Below are 15568 nucleotides of genomic sequence, written 5' to 3' on the forward strand. Positions count from 1 at the left end.
TTAATTACTTAAAAATCCAATGTGATTTTCTGGATTTTTGTTTTAGATTCCGTCTCTCACAGTTGAAGTCCGCGGTCAAACGACCACCCCTCATCACTGTCAAACGCTCCCTAAAACACTTTAGCGAGCAGGCCTTCCTAATTGACCTGGCCCAGGTATCCTGGATGGATATAGATCTCATTCCGTCAGTAGAGGATGCCTGGTTGTTCCTTAAAAGTAATTTCCTCTCAATCTTAAATAAACATGCCCCATTCAAAAAATACAGAACTAAGAACCGATATAGCCCCTGGTTCTCCTCAGACTTGACTGCCCTTGACCAGCACAAAAACATCCTGTGGCGTACTGCATTAGCATCAAATAGCCCCCGCGATATGCAACTTTTCAGGGAAGTTAGGAACCAATATACACAAGCAGTCAGGAAAGCAAAGGCAAACTTTTTCAAACAGAAATTTGCATCCTGTAGCACTAACTCCAAAACGTTTTGGGACACTGTAAAGTCCATGGAGAATAAGAGCACTTCCTCCCAGTTGCCCACTGCACTGAGGCTAGGAAACACTATCACCACCGATAAATCTACAATAATCGAGAATTTCAACAAGCATTTTGCTACAGCTGGCCATGCTTTCTATCTGGCTACCACTACCCCGGCCACCAACTCTGCACCCTCCGCTGAAACTTGCCCATGCCCCCCCCCCCCCCGCTTCTCCTTCACACAAATTCAGACAGCTGACGTTTTGAAAGAGCTGCAAAATCTGGACCCCTACAAATCAGCTGGGCTAGACAATCTGGACCCTTTCTTTCTAAAACTAGCCGCCGAAATTGTCGCAACCCCTATTACTAGTCTGTTCAACCTCTCTTTCATAACGTCTGAGATCCCCAGAGATTGGAAAGCTGCCGCGGTCATCCCCCTCTTCAAAGGGGGTGACACTCTAGATCCAAACTGCTACAGACCTATATCCATCCTGCCCTGCCTTTCGAAAGTATTTGAAAGCCAAGTTAACAAACAGATCACCGACCATTTCGAATACCACCGTACCTTCTCCGCTATGCAATCCGGTTTCCGAGCTGGTCATGGGTGCACTTCAGCCACGCTCAAGGTCCTAAACGATATTATAACCGCGATTGATAATAGACAGTACTGTGCAGCCGTCTTCATCGACCTGGCCAAGGCTTTCGACTCTGTCAACCACCGCATTCTTATTGGCAGACTAAATAGCCTTGGTTTCTCAAATGACTGCCTCGCCTGGTTCACCAACTACTTCTCAGATAGAGTTCAGTGTGTCAAATCGGAGGGCCTGTTGTCTGGACCTATGGCAGTCTCTATGGGGGTGCCACAGGGTTCAATTCTTGGGCCGACACTTTTCTCCGTGTATATCAATGATGTCGCTCTTGCTGCTGGTGACTCTCAGATCCACCTCTACGCAGACGACACCATTTTGTATACATCTGGCCCTTCATTGGACACTGTGTTTACAAACCTCCAAACGAGCTTCAATGCCATACAACACTCCTTCAGTAGCCTCCAACTGCTCTTAAACACTAGTAAAACTAAATGCATGCTTTTCAATCGAACGCTGCTGGCACCCGCCCACCCGACTAGAATCACCACCCTTGACGGGTCTGACCTAGAGTATGTGGACAACTACAAATACCTAGGTGTCTGGTTAGACTGTAAACTCTCCTTCCAGACTCACATAAAGAATCTCCAATCCAAAGTTAAATCTAGAATCGGCTTCCTATTTCGCAACAAAGCCTCCTTCACTCATGCTGCCAAACATGCCCTCGTAAAACTGACTATCCTACCGATCCTTGACTTCGGCGATGTCATTTACAAAATAGCCTCCAACACTCTACTCAGCAAATTGGATGTAGTCTATCACAGTGCCATCCGTTTTGTCTCCAAAGCCCCATACGCTACCCACCACTGTGACCTGTATGCTCTTGTTGGCTGGTCCTCACTACATGTTCGTCGTCAAACCCACTGGCTCCAGGCCATCTATAAATCACTGCTAGGCAAATCCCCGCCTTATCTTAGCTCATTGGTCACCATAGCAGCACCCACCCGTAGTCTGCGCTCCAGCAGGTATATCTCACTGGTCATTCCCAAAGCCAACACCTCCTTTGGCCGCCATTCCTTCCAGTTCTCTGCTGCCAATGACTGGAACGAATTGCAAAAATCTCTGAAGCTGGAGACTCTTATCTCCCTCACTAACTTTAAGCATCAGTTGTCAGAGCACCTTACCGATCACTGCACCTGTTCACAGTCCATCTGAAATTAGCCCACCCAACTACCTCATCCCTATATTGTTATTTAATTTGCTATTTTGCACCCCAGTATCTCTATTTGCACATAATCTCTTGCACATCTAGCATTCCAGTGTTAATACTATTGTAATTATTTTGCACTATAGCCTATTTATTGCCTTACCTCCATAACTTGCTACATTTGCACACACTGTATATATATTTTCTGTTGTATTTTTGACTTTATATTTTTTACCCCATATGTAACTCTGTGTTGTTTTTATCGCACTGCTTTGCTTTATCTTGGCCAGGTCGCAGTTGTAAATGAGAACTTGTTCTCAACTGGCTTACCTGGTTAAATAAAGGTTAAATAAATTTTTTTTAAAAGTGTGCCTATGATAAAAATTACAGACCTCTACATGCTTTGTAAGTAGGAAAACCTGCAAAATCGGCAGTGTATCAAATACTTGTTCTCCCCACTGTATGTGTAAAATTAGATTCAGTATAGCTTAGGTTCAGTTTCGAAGCAATTATCGGGTTGTCTCGCAAAAATAAGCATTCTTGCGTTCTAACTACATGCTATTCAAAGTGCTCTGAACAAATGAAGGGAATCGTTCACAAACATTTGCACATTCTAAGATCCGATGACAGTATCGGTAATGTGTTTTCGGACCCTCCCTTGGTCGTATTCCCGCGGGGCAGAAATCTCAGATCGATTGGTAAACTCTGATTTAACACCCCTAAATATCCCTGCACAACGTCTATTTGCGCCTCTACCGGATGGAAACTACAAGTGTAATGGCTGCGCTCAATGCAATGGCACTTACAAATGTAGATCCTTCAAACACCCCCAAACAGGGAAACAGATCAATCAAAGATGTTATCACGTGCTCCACTAAGGCAGTTATTTATCTTATAACTTGTCCATGTTGTAAAAATTGTGTGGGTAAAACAAAGCACAAATTAAAAGTACAAATCTCTGAGCATCGTAGCACCATTAGGTGCAAAAACTCGACATACCCAGTCGCGGCCCACTTTTTGGAAGCGAACCACTCGATTTTGTCCCTACGTTATATCGGCATCGAACATGTCACCCTCACTAGGAGATGGGGTGACCTTGACAACTTATTGTTAAAACGAGAGGCTGCCTGGATCTTTAATTTAAAGACCCTTGCTCCCTTCGGTCTCAACGTAGACTTTGATTTGAAGCCATTCCTGTGATTATTGTGATTTTACTATGATTGTATGCTATCCATTCATGTTTTTTGTATGTTCTGTTTATCTGTGAATTAACCAATGATATCAGGCCACACCCGACCATGATTACAGACACCTGTGTGTGTCCTTTGACACTTTATAAACTAGTGACCCGCAGTGTTTGTCATTATACTATGATAAAGACAGCTTGTCTGTTGAAACGTTGGTTATTAGGTTATTAAATTATTGCATCTGAGCTCCTAGAGTGTGCGGCTCTCCTTTTATTTTTCAAGAAACATTTTTCAACAGAATCGGCGGAATGAATACACACCGATTACATGCAAACACAGTTCACTTTCATAGCAGCAACACACAAACAGCATGATTACTTTTCTCGTTGTTATAATTCCTTCTCACATCTATGCGATCTCCTGCTCTCACAGGGTAGCAGCTACTGTTCCTGGGGTCCAGCAACATTAAGGCAGTTATATACACTATTTAAAATATTACATGACATTACATTTCATATTACATGACATTACATTTAATATTTTGTGAATGTATTGTAAAGTTTTTAAGATTGTATAACTGCCTTAATTTTGCTGGACCCCAGGAAGAGTAGCTGATGGAGATCCATAATAAAAATCCTTAATAAATACAAAATACAAATAACACTTTACCCAATACATGTAGTGTGTTCCCTCAGGCCACTACTCCACTATCACATATTTACAATACAACATCCATGTGTACGTGTGTGTAGAGTGCGTGTCTTATCATGTGTATGTGTGTCTGTGCCTGTGTGTGTGTGTCTCTTCACAGTCCCAGCTGTTCAATAAGGTGTATTTTTATCTGTCTTCTACTTCTTGCATCAGTTACCTAATGTGGAATGGAGTTCCATGTAGCCATGGCTCTATGTAGTACTGTGTGCCTCCCATAGTCTGTTCTTGACTTGGGGATTGTGAGGAGACCTCTGGTGGCATGTCTTGTGGGGTATGCATGGGTGTCCGAGCTGTGTGCTAGTAGTTTAAACAGACACCTTGGTGCATTCAGCATGTCAACACTTCTTACAAAAAGAAGTAGTGATGAAGTCAATCTCTCCTCAACCTTGAGCCATGAGAGATTTACATGCATACTATTAATGTTTGCTCTCCATGTACTCCCTGTTCTGAGCCAATTGTACTTTTCTGAGGTCCCTCTTTGTGGCACCTGACCACACGACTGAACAGTAGTCCAGGTGCGACAAAACTAGAGCCTCATCCTCCACATACAACACCCGTTCTGCCAGTTACATTCTGTTAAAGGTCCCCAAAGCACACACATCTCTGGGTCGCTCCTCTTTCCAGCTTGCTGCAGCTAGCGACTGGAAATAGCTGCAAAAAACACTCAAACTGGACAGTTTTATCTCCATCTTTTCATTCAAAGACTCAATCATGGACACTCGTACTGACAGTTGTGGCTGCTTCGCGTGATGTATTGTTGTCTCTACCTTCTTGCCCTTTGTGCTGTTGTCTGTGCCCAATAATGTTTGAACCATGTCTTGTGCTGCTACAATGTTGTGCTGCTGCCATGTTGTGTTGCTACCATGTTGTTATAATGTCATGTTGCTACGATGCTGTGTTGTCGTGTGTTGCTGCCACACTATGTTGTAGTCTTAGGTCTCTCTTTATGTAGTGTTGGGTTGTCTCTCTTGTTGTGATGTGTGTTCGGTCCTATATTTCTATCCAGTACCAGTCAAAAGATTGGACACACCTACTCATTCAAGGGTTTTTCTTTATTTTTACTATTTTCTACGTTGTAGAATAATAGTGAACACATCAAAACTATGAAATAACACATATGGAATCATGTAGTAACCAAAAAAGTGTTAAACAAATCAAAATATATTTTATATTTGAGATTCTTAAAATAGCCACCCTTTGCCTTGATGACAGCTTTACACACTTTTGGCATTCTCTCAACCAGCTTCACCTGGAATGCTTTTCCAACAGTCTTGAATGAGTTCCCACATATGCTTAGCACTTGTTGGCTGCTTTTCCTTCACTCTGCCATCCACTCATCCCAAACCATCTCAATTGTGGAAGCCAGGTAATCTGATGCATCTGATGCAGCACTCCATCACTCTCCTTCTTGGTAAAATAGCCCTTACACAGCCTGGAGGTGTGTTGGGTCATTGTCCTGTTGAAAAACAAATGATAGTCCTACTAAGCCCAAACCAGATGGGATGGCGAATTGCTGCAGAATGCTGTGATAGCCATGCTGATTAAGTGTGCCTTGAATTCTAAATAAATCACAGACAGTGTCACCAGCAAATTACCCCCACACCATAACACTTCCTCCTCCATGCTTTACGGTGGGAACTACACATGCAGAGATCATCTGTTCACCCACACAGCGTCTCACAAAGACACGGCGGTTGGAACCAAAAATCTCCAATTTGGACTCCAGACCAAAGGACAAATTTCCACCGGTCTAATGTCCACTGCTTGTGTGTCTTGGCCCAAGCAGGTCTCTTCTTCTTATTGGTGTCCATTAGTGGTGGTTTCTTTGCAGCAATTCAACCATGAAGGCCTGATTCACACAGTCCCCTCTGAACAGTTGATGTTGAGATGTGACTTGAACTATGTGATGCATTTATTTGGGCTGCAATTTCTGAGGCTTGTAACTCTAATGAACTTATCCTCTGCAGCAGAGGTAACTCTCGGTCTTCCATTCCTGTGGTGGTCCTCGTGAGAGCCAGTTTCATCATAGCGGTTGATGGTTTTTGTGACTGCACTTGAAGAAACTTTCAAAGTTCTTGAAATTTTCCATATTGACTGAACTTCATGTCTTAAAGTAATGATGGACTGTTTTTTCTCTTTTATTATTTGAGCTGTTCTTTCCATAATAGGGCTAAATCATTCGTTTTTCCATTTCTCTGTCTCATCAGTCATTTATGTAAGTGCTGTGCTTGTTGAATGTCCTTCCCTATAAGCGTGCTGAAAGTCTGTTGTCAATTTGTTTACAGTAAAATAACATTGTATCTGGTCAAACACCATGTTTTCCAAAAGTTTACGAAGGGTTGGTGACAGGCTGATTAGTCTGCTATTTGAGCCAGTAAAGGGGGCTTTACTATTCTTAGGTATCGGAATGACTTTTTCTTCCCTCCTGGCCTGAGGGCACACACTTTCTAGTAGGCATAGATTGAAGATGGCAATATCGTCCGCTATTATCCTCAGTCATTTTCCATCCAAGTTTTCAGACCCCGGTGACTTGTCATTGTTGATAGACAACAATACTTTTTTCAATTCTTCCACACTCACTTTACAGAATTCAAAATTACAATGCTTGTCTTTTAGAATTTGATCAGTTATACTTAGATGTGTAGTGTCAGCGTTTGTTGCTTGCATGTCATGCCTACGTTTGCTAATCTTACCAATGAAAAAATAATTAAAGTAATTGGAAATACCAGTATATTTTGTGATGAATGAACCATCTGATTCCTCATCCCTCTCAACCATAAAATGTTTCAATTCCTCATCAATCCACAGAGATTTAACAGTTTTGCAGTCATTTTCTTAATGAGTGCATGCTTATTAGTAACTGAAATAAGCAATTTCATAAATGTGCCTTGTGCAGCGTCTGGTTGCTCCTCATTACACATCACAGACCAACAAATATTCTTTACATCAACAACATAGGAATCACTACAAAACGTATTGTATGACCTCTTATAAACAATATTAGGCCCAGCCTTTGGAACTTTGGTTTTCCTAGATATGGCTACTATATTGTGATCACTACATCCGATGGATTTGGATACTGCTTTAAAGCAAATTTATGCAGCATTAGTAAAGATGTGATCAATACATGTTGATGATTTCATTCCTGTGCTGTTTGTAACTACCCTGGTAGGCTGACCGATAACCTGAACCAGGTTGCAGGCACTAGTTACAGTTTTTTCTTGAGTGGGCAGCTTGATGAAAGCCAGTCAATATTTAAATCACCCAGAAAATATACCTCTCTGTTGATATCACATACATTATCAAGCATTTCACACATGTTATCCAGATACTGACTGTTAGCACTTGCTGGTCTATAGCAGCTTCCCACCAGAATTGGCTTTAGGTGAGGCAGATGAACCTGTAGCCATATTAATTCATATTAACATGAGATGCTCATAGTCAACATTGCTACTAGAACTATCGCGTTAGTAAACCTGTTACAATCATGCATTACATGCAATCAGCAAGCAGTTTAGCAATTACACCGACAAGCCCCGGTGGCAATACATTAATAAAACCAAAAGCTTACCTTGACCTTCAAGGTTTTGTATTGAAGTCAATGTAGCCAGAGGAGGATGGAAACTATGTGTCCTCCGGCTACACCATGGTGCTACCCTACATAGTGTTGTTGAGGCTACTGTAGACCTTTATTAAAAAACAGTGTGTTTTAATCTATTGTTTGGTGACATGTGAATATGTTTAGTATAGTTTTATCTTAAAAGGATTAATTATTTTATGTTTCACTATTTTTATTTTTATGAAGTTCATTGAGGATGATGGTCCTCCCTTCGTCCTCTGAGGAGCCTCCACTGCTACAGATACTGTGTATTCTGACCTTGACTTAATTTCCTCATTATTCCACTACCTTTACGCACAAGGAAACATGAATAAGTTTGAGCAAACCTTCCGGTTCCAAGTAGAATTTTTTTTTGCTGATCGAAATAACAGCATTCTCCATGCACTGTAATTTATAAATCGATAAGAGCTATTGATAAGACCTAGGTAAATAAGTAATCCATTTGGAGAAAGGGATTATAAATAGAAATATACATTTTTTTAGATGTTTTTTCCTTATAATCCCTGGAGACGAATATGAAACCAGTCATATGGAAGCAAACTGTATTGCGGCCCCTTTCCAACAGTGAAGTAGGCTATAAATAGCTGTACCGTTACTCAACATTTTAATTGTATGCCCTCATAATTTGTGGGGATGAAATCTCGGCTTCCGTAGCGCCGAACCTACCAAGTTGATTTATGCGCTTTAGAATATTTTAATTGTATGCCCAAGCTTTTTTCTGTTTTATTTTATTTTACAATTTGTATCAAGTTAAATATTAGCCACTATCGGGAGCCACCATCAGTAATACCCACATATAACTGTAGTGTTTCTTTCAATTTGTAGCCTACATTTTGCATCATTCCATTCCATTTTGTTTACCTTCTTTCTCTGTCATGTCCGTGTAGTTGTTGCTGACGGTCGCTAGCAATAGTGAATCATATTAGGCTAATGTTGTGCAATAATTTGGGAACTGTAGCCTATTTGAATCATTATGAAACTCAATTTAAACCTGTAGCCTGGCACACGGTTCACGATGATTGGACCGTTGTCATTACAGTTCCATGATTAGTGAGGGTAGATTAGCCTATTGTTCAACCCCTATTGTACAATTTCTTTCAACTTCCAATATGTCATGGACTGAACTTGAATATGGCACTGTATTTTTGATCCATCAGTATATTTCCTGCGTAAAGGCTCTCCAAACCTGTTTTTTTCTAAGTCATACATACTTTCCTAGCCCTAAAATATGCCTAAATAATCTACAAGATCAACCAGTTGGTGCTGAAACGGAGACAAATGTGCATGTACAGTGCATTCGGAAAGTATTAAGACCGCTTTACTTTTTAATTTTGTTAAATCAAACAAATTCTCATCTATCTACACAGAATACCCCATAATGACAAAGCAAAAAAAAAAATTAGAAATTTTTGCAAATGTATAAAAAAATAAAATAAAATAAAACGTATTTACCTAAGTATTCAGACCCTTTGCTATGAGACACGGAATTGAGCTCAGGTGCATCCTGTTTCCATTGATCATCCTTGAGATATTTCTACAACTTGATTGGAGTCCACCTGTGGTAAATTCAATTGATTGGATATGATTTGGAAAGACACACATCTGTCTATATACAGTGAGGGAAAAAAGTACTTGATCCCCTGCTGATTTTGTACGTTTGCCCACTGACAAAGACAAGATCAGTCTATAATTTTAATGGTAGGTTTATTTGAACAGTGAGAGACAGAATAACAACAGAAAAGTCCAGAAAAACGCATGTCAAAAATGTTATAAATTGATTTGCATTTTAATGAGGGAAATAAGTATTTGACCCCTCTGCAAAACATGACTTAGTACTTGGTGGCAAAACCCTTGTTGGCAATCACAGAGGTCAGACATTTCTTGTAGTTGGCCACCAGGTTTGCACACATCTCAGGAGGGATTTTCTTCCACTCCTCTTTGCAGATCTTCTCCAAGTCATTAAGGTTTCGAGGCTGACGTTTGGCAACTCAAACCTTCAGCTCCCTCCACAGATTTTCTATGGGATTAAGGTCTGGAGACTGGCTAGGCCACTCCAGGACCTTAATGTGCTTCTTCTTGAGCCACTCCTTTGTTGCCTTGGCCGTGTGTTTTGGGTCATTGTCATGCTGGAATACCCATCCACGACCCATTTTCAATGCCCTGGCTGAGGGAAGGTGGTTCTCACCCAAGATTTGACGGTACATGGCCCCGTCCATCGTCCCTTTGATGCGGTGAAGTTGTCCTGTCCCCTTAGCAGAAAAACACCCCAAAAAGCATAATGTTTCCACCTCCATGGGGATGGTGTTCTTGGGGTCATAGGCAGCATTCCTCCTCCTCCAAACACGGCGAGTTGAGTTGATGCCAAAGAGCTCGATTTTGGTCTCATCTGACCACAACACTTTCACCCAGTTCTCCTCTGAATCATTCAGATGTTCATTGGCAAACTTCAGACGGGCCTGTATATGTGCTTTCTTGAGCAGGGGGACCTTGCGGGCGCTGCAGGATTTCAGTCCTTAACGGCGTAGTGTGTTACCAATTGTTTTCTTGCTGACTATGGTCCCAGCTGCCTTGAGATCATTGACAAGATCCTCCCGTGTAGTTCTGGACTGATTCCTCACCGTTCTCATGATCATTGCAACTCCACTAGGTGAGATCTTGCATGGAGCCCCAGGCCGAGGGAGATTGACAGTTCTTTTGTGTTTCTTCCATTTGTCACCTTCTCACCAAGCTGCTTGGCGATGGTCTTGTAGCCCATTCCAGCCTTGTGTAGGTCTACAATCTTGTCCCTGACATCATTGGAGAGCTCTTTGGTCTTGGCCATGGTGGAGAGTTTGGAATCTGATTGATTGATTGCTTCTGTGGACAGGTGTCTTTTATACAGGTAACAAGCTGAGATTATGAGCACTCCCTTTAAGAGTGTGCTCCTAATCTCAGCTCGTTACCTGTATAAAAGACACCTGGGAGCCAGAAATCTTTCTGATTGAGAGGGGGTCAAATACTTATTTCCCTCATTAAAATGCAAATCAATTTATAAAAATTTTTACATGCGTTTTTCTGAATTTTGTTGTTGTTATTCTCTCTCACTGTTCAGATAAACCTACCATTAAAATTATAGACTGATAATTTATTTGTCAGTGGGCAAACGTACAAAATCAGCAGGGGATCAAATACATTTTCCCTCACTGTAAGGTCCCACAGTTGACAGTGCATATCAGGGCAAAAACCAAGCCATGAGGTCAAAATAATTGTCTGTAGAGCTCCGAGACACGATTGTGTCGAGGCACAGATCTGGGGAAGGGTAGCAAAAAATGTCTGCAGCATTGAAGGTCCTCAGAACACAGTGGCCTCCATCATTCTTAAATGAAAGAAGTTTGGAACCACCAAGACTCTGCCTAGAGCTGGACGCCCGGCCAAACTGAGCAAACTGATTCTGATTTGCTGGGCCTGGCTCCCAAGTGGGTGGGCCTATGTCCCTTGCTGTGCCCTTGCCTAGTCATGTGAAACTATAGATTAAGGCCTAATGAATTTATTTCATGAGAGTTATTATTATTATTTCATTAGAGAACTTGGGAAGGTTGAAAACCAGGCAGGCTGCAGTGTTCTGGATAAGTTGCAGGGGTTTGATGGCACAAGCGGGGAGCACAGCCAACAGAAAGCTGCAGTAGTCCAGCCGGGAGAGGATAAGTGCCTGGATTAGGACCTGCACCACTTCCTGTGTGAGGTAGGGTCGTACTCTACAGCTGTTGTAGCACATGAACCTGCAGGAGAGAGTCATTGCTTTGATGTTTGCAGAGAACAACATGGTGTTGTCCAGGGTCACGCCAAGGTTCTTTGCACTCTGGGAGGGCGACACTGTGGAGTTGTCAACCGTGATGGAGAGGTCTTTGAGTGGGCAGGCCTTCCCTGGAAGGAAGAGCACCTCCGTCTTGTCGAGGTTGAGCTTGAGGTGGTGGGCCGACATCCAAGCTGAGATAGCTGCCAGGCGTTCTGAGATTAATGTCGCTACCTGGGTGTCAGAAGGGGGAAAGGAGAAAAGTAGTTGAATGTTATCCGAATAGCAATGATAGGAGAGACCATGTGAGAATATGTTGGCACCGAGTGACTTGGTGTATAGAGAGAAGAGGAGAGGGCCTAGAAATTAGCCCTGGGGGACACAAGTAGTGAGAGTACGTGGTGCAGACTTAAATCCTCTCCATGTCACCTGGTAGGAGTGGCCTGCCAGGTAGGATGCAATCCAAGAGTGTGCAGAGCCTGAGATGCCCAGCCCTGAGAGGGTGGATAGGAGGATCTGATGGTTCACAGTGTTGAAGGCAGCTGATAGATCTAGGAGGATGAGAACAGAGGGGAGAGAGTCAGCTTTGGCAGTGCAAAGAGCCTCTGTGATACAGAGAATTGCAGTCTCGTTTAAGTGACCTGTTTTGAAGCCTGACTGGTTAGGGTCAGGAGGATCTTTCCGAGAGAGATAATGAGAAAGTTGATCAGAAAGATCATGCTCAAGTGTTTTGGAAAGAAAAGAATGAAGGGATACAGGTGTATAGTTTTTGACGTCAGATAAGTCGAGTGATGGTTTCTTAAGGAGGGGAGCGACTCGGTCCATTTTGATGTCCGAGGGGCTGCAGTCAGTGGTCAGGGATGAGTTAATGAGGGAAGTGAGGAATGGGAGAAAGTCTCCAGAGATGGTCTGGAGAAGGGAGGGGATGGGGTCGAGCAGGCAGGTTGTCTGGCAGCCAGACATCACTAGTCGCAGGATTTCATCTGGAGAGAGAGGGGAGAAAGAGGTCAAGGCGTATGGTAGTCCTATGTGAGTGAGACCAGTGGACTCAATAGGCTAAGTGAATGAGTAGCGGATGTCGTCAATCTTCTTTTCAAAGTGGTTGACAAAGTCGTCCGCAGAGAGGGAGGAGGGAGGGGATGATAGGTCCTCCAGAAGTTTAGTTTTCCTCAGCTGCCCGCAGCCTGGTTCTGTCAGCTCGCAATGAGTCACTCAGCCCCGGAGCAGGAGGGGAGGGCGGGAGGAAAGGAGACAGTGTGTGTCATAGGATGCGGAAAGGGAGGAGAGTAGGGTCGAAGAGGCTGAATCTGGAGACAGGAGGGAGAAGGATTTAGCAGAAGGAAGAGATGATAGGATAGAAGAGGAGAGAGCAGTTGGAGAAAGAGAGCGAAGATTGCGATGGCGCATGACCTTCTGAGTAGGGGCCGGGTGGTTAGGGTTGGAGGAAAGGGAGACAGAAAAGGAAACAAAGCAGTGATCAGAGACCTGGAGGGGGGTTGCAGTGAGATTAGTAGGCGAGCAGCCTCTAGTAAAGATGAGGTCAAGCTTATTGCCTTCCTTGTGAGTTGGAGGGGATTGGGAAAGGGTGACGTCAAAAGAGGCAAGGAGGGGAAAGAGAGAGTTGGAAAGAAATGAATCGAAGGTCATCAAGTCATCAAGTACGAAGAGCGGTGAGCCATCGTCAGGAAATGGGCTTATCAAGGTGTCAAGCTCCTTGAGGAACTCTCCAAGGGCACATGGTGGGCGATAGATTAAAATAATGTTAAGCTTGAGTGGACAAGTGACAGTGACAGCATGGAATTCAAATGAGGAGATGGACAGGTGAGAGAAGGAGAAAATAGAATATCTCGATTTAGGAGAAATTAGTAGACATGTGCCACCACCGCGACGACCAGATGCTCCTGGACTATGAGAGAAAACGTAGTCAGATGAAGAAAGAGCAGCTGGAGTAGCAGTGTTCTCTGGGGTGATCCATGTCTCCGTCAGCACCAAAAAATCAAAGGACTGAAGGACAGCATAGGCTGAGATGAACTCTGCGTTCTTGACAGCAGATCGGCATTTCCAAACACTGCTTTCAAAGAGATAGCCCGCTAAAATAAAATTGTGACTATTGCATCAAATATGGATATTTTTTTCCGTAATGAGGCCAGTGTCTGAATTAATTTGTTGTGTCAGAGAGGAGGAAGTAGGACCCTTCATGGATTTGACAGTTTTCCAGAATTTAGCCAGGTTCCATTACAATCTGAAAGATTTGTCCTACACAATGATTCCTCAGTTGCTTAAAAGCTTGCCAGTCCGGGCGTAAGCCTGTGATCCTGGCCTTGACCCAAGCATCATCTCTTTTATGAATGACTCCGGAGTGTACCAGGCATTCAATCTACCATTAACCCTTATTATCCACAATAGTATTGGAAGACATCTGCAAAAAGGCTCAAAGCTAAATCAGGTTCAGGGATAACTGAAATACAATCAAGGTAACTAAAATAAAGATCATGCAAAAAAGCCTGTTCACTGAAGTTTTTAAAGTTCCTCTTTGTGATGACACGAATCTTAGATTTTTTTATTTTCACATCTCTAACACAAACAACTGTGCAATGGTCACTAATGTCTTGGGCGAAGACACTAGTAAAAACATATTTCTCTGGTGTATTCGTTAAAATAAGATCAATGAGAGTTGACTTAGAAGGATCTTTAAAGAATATTTTATCGAACAATATAAACCAGTAATTTTTTAGTTCGAACCGGTTCAGAACTTTATCTTGCTGGTCGGAACAGAAGAAAAAAGAATGGTTCTGTTCCAACCCCTGATTCCAACTACTGAGAAGTGTGTAGGAAAGGCATACATTTCCTAAGTCTGCATCAGCACCTTTATAAATAAGAATCCGGTATATATTCCAGTATGTGAGTAAGAATCCAGTATATAAATATGAGGTGTGTATAAACAGGACCAGTGTGGTCCTTTGTAGCTCAGTTGGTAGAGGATGGCGCTTGTATCGCCAGGGTAGTGGGTTAGATTCTCGGGACCACCCATACGTAAAATGTATGGATAAAAGCATCTGCTAAATGGCGTATGTTATGTAACAAAAATGCAATGTACAGTAGTGTATATAAGAATGAGCTATATGAAGAATACACAGTATAAAACGGTCCAGTGTTTTAATGTCTCTATGTACATGGGACACAGCAGTGTTTGTTTGTGTGAGTGTGTATTTGAGAATGGAGTCTGCGTGTGTGTGTGTTATGTGTGACTGAGTGAGTCTATCTTTGTCTCTTACTTACTACAGGAGTACTACTTACTACTCCCACTTACTACAGGAGATGGCATGATGGCTGTTCAACAGTCTGATGGCCTGGAGTTAGAAGCTGTTTTTCAGTCTTTCGGTCCTGGCTTTGATGCACCTGTACTGTCTCTTTCTGCTAAATGGTAGCAGAGTGAACAGACCATGACACGGGTGGCTGAGGTCCTTGTTGAACTTCTTGGCCTTTCTTTGACACTGAGTGCTGTAAGTGGCCTGGAGGGCAGGCAGTGTGCCCCCGGTGATGCGATGGGCTGACCGCACCACCCTCTGGAGAGCCATTCGGTTGAGGTGAGGGCCATGCAGTTGCCGTACCAGGTGGTGATGCAGCCTGACAGTGCTTTCAATGGTGCATCTATAGAAGTTTGTGAGGGTGTTAGGGGACATGCCAAATTTCTACAGCTGCCTGATGTTGTGCCTTCTTCACCACGGTGTCGATGTGGTGGGACCATTTCAGGTCCTCAGTGATGTGCACGTCAAGGAACTTGAAGCTATTGACCCTCTCCACTGCAGCCCCATTGATGTGGATGGGGGCATGCTCCCTCTTCTGTCTCCTGTAGTCCACGATCAGCGCCTTTTGTATTTTAATGTTGAGGGATAGGTTATTTTCCTGGCACAATTCCACCACTGTTATGTCGTCAGCAAACTTGGTGATTGAGTTGGAGTCGTGCGTAGCTACGTGGGTAAACAGGGAGAACAGAGACTACAGTGTTAGCTA

At 43.0% G+C, this 15568-nt stretch overlaps 1 protein-coding gene across 1 annotated transcript in view; it reads left to right on the forward strand.

Moving 5' to 3' along the window:
• col27a1a (collagen, type XXVII, alpha 1a) overlaps positions 1–15568 on the forward strand; it is a gene marked incomplete at both ends in the record, with an annotated part of 366083 nt that overhangs the window by 101832 nt on the left and 248683 nt on the right. The gene's annotated exons all lie outside the window — the stretch shown is intronic.

The sequence above is a fragment of the Coregonus lavaretus genome, assembly GCF_964263955.1.
Source record: "Coregonus lavaretus genome assembly, chromosome: 4".
In the NCBI taxonomy this organism is placed as follows: Eukaryota; Metazoa; Chordata; class Actinopteri; order Salmoniformes; family Salmonidae; genus Coregonus; species Coregonus lavaretus.